Below are 1,972 nucleotides of genomic sequence, written 5' to 3' on the forward strand. Positions count from 1 at the left end.
GGGTAAGTTTAACTTCTACAAGAAACATATTCTAACAAATATAATTTTTCTTAACCAACATAATAATAAAATATACTTTTTAAAACCAACAAACAAGGATGGCAAGCACACAGGTTGCTTTACACAGCCACATTTAAAGTTAGAACATCCAAAATTAAGTCAGTGGTCTTTGGAACTATTAAATCAAATCTCTTATGATTACAGCAAAGCTCTTTTCCATTTGTAACAAACAAACTTGGAAAAAACTCAATTATATTACAAATAGAAACTAGCTACGGATAGATATAATTTAAATGTTATGACAACTAGTTCTTCATTAAACTGCTGCCACTTGCAGCTGCTAGATTCAGTTATAATTTCGAATTAGGGCTGAATTAAGTATGAGGGTTATAATTTTCTTTCTTTTTTTTTTTAGAGGGGGGGTTATAATTTTCTATTGCCAACCTGTATGCCAATAATAATAATTATTATAACAACAACGATAATAGCAGAAGTAGGTAACATTTACAGAGTGCTTACAATGTGCCAAGATTTTATCTAAATATTTTACTTAATCCCCAGAACTACCCTATGAGGTGGGTACTATTGTGATATTCACTCAACAAATGAGAAAATGACAGTTTAAAGACATTAAGGGCCAGGCATGGTGACTCACCCCTGTAATTCCAGCATTTCGGAAGGCTGAGGCAGATGATCACCTAAGTCCAGGAATCGGAGACCAGCCTAGGCAACATAGTGAGTCCTTGTCTCTACAAAAAAGTTTTAAAATTAGCTGGGCATGGCAGTGGCTTGCCTATAGTTCCAGCTACTCTGGAGGTTGAGGTGTGAGGATGTCTTGAACGCAGGAGTTCAAGCCTGGGGTGAGCGATGATCAAGCCACTGCATTTCAGCCTGGGTAACAGAGTAAGACCGTGTCTCAAAAAAAAAAAAAAAAAAAAAAAAGGTAAGGCCACAGAGCTAGGAAGAGGTAGACTCTTATCCAACTCATACCCTTAAGGGCCAAACCAAGTCAAAGGGCCAGGCATGGTATCTCACACCTGTAATTCCAGCACATTGAGAAGCTGAGGCAGGAGGATTGCTTGAACTCAGAAGTTCAAGATCAGCCTGGGCAACACAGTGAGACCGCATCTCTACAAAAAATATTAAAAATTAGCCAAACATGGTGATGCGTGCCTGTAGTACCGTTTACTCGGGAGGCTGAGGCAAGCGGATTGCTTGAGCACAGGAGGTTGAGGCTTCAGTGAGCTGTGATTGTGCCACTGCACTCCAGCCTGGGCAACACTGGGCAACACAGCAAGACCCTGTCTCAAACAAAAACAAACACAAAACAAAGGGTACAAAGTTTCAGTCACATAGTATGAGTAAGTTCTGGATATCTATTCAACAGCATGGTGATTATAGTTAGTCATGATGTATTGTAGACTTGAAATTTGCTAAGACAGTAGATAAGTGTTCTCACCACACACACATAAAATAACTATGTGAAGTGATGGATATGTTAGTTTGATTCAATAATTTTACAATGTATACATATACCAAAATACCACATTGTATACCATTTAAAATATTAAATAAGACAAAAACTAAATATATAAATAAAATTTAACCAATAAAGCAAATGAGTTAAAGCACTTGTACCTCTCATCATTCTATAGCCTGATGTTCCTGAAATACTCTCTCTTCATAACAGAATTTCATGTGATTGTGTTTTTAATGGAGCATTCTGCCTACTTGATACGGGGTCATCACATGTTTCTTTCCACAAAATACTACTTTCTGATCTCTTTCTCATCACCATACTGCTTTCCTTTATCTCTCTTTCCTTTATTGCTTTTATCTATTATTTCTTTCCTTAACCTATCCCCATTTTCCCAACTTTTATCCCATTTTCCTCGTTCATGCAATTAGCTTGTCAGGAACATTCAGCATATCCCAAAACTCCAGAAAGGTGATTCTCAGGGCTCCAGAGGGT

Source organism: Theropithecus gelada, chromosome 3 (genome assembly GCF_003255815.1).
Source record: "Theropithecus gelada isolate Dixy chromosome 3, Tgel_1.0, whole genome shotgun sequence".
In the NCBI taxonomy this organism is placed as follows: Eukaryota; Metazoa; Chordata; class Mammalia; order Primates; family Cercopithecidae; genus Theropithecus; species Theropithecus gelada.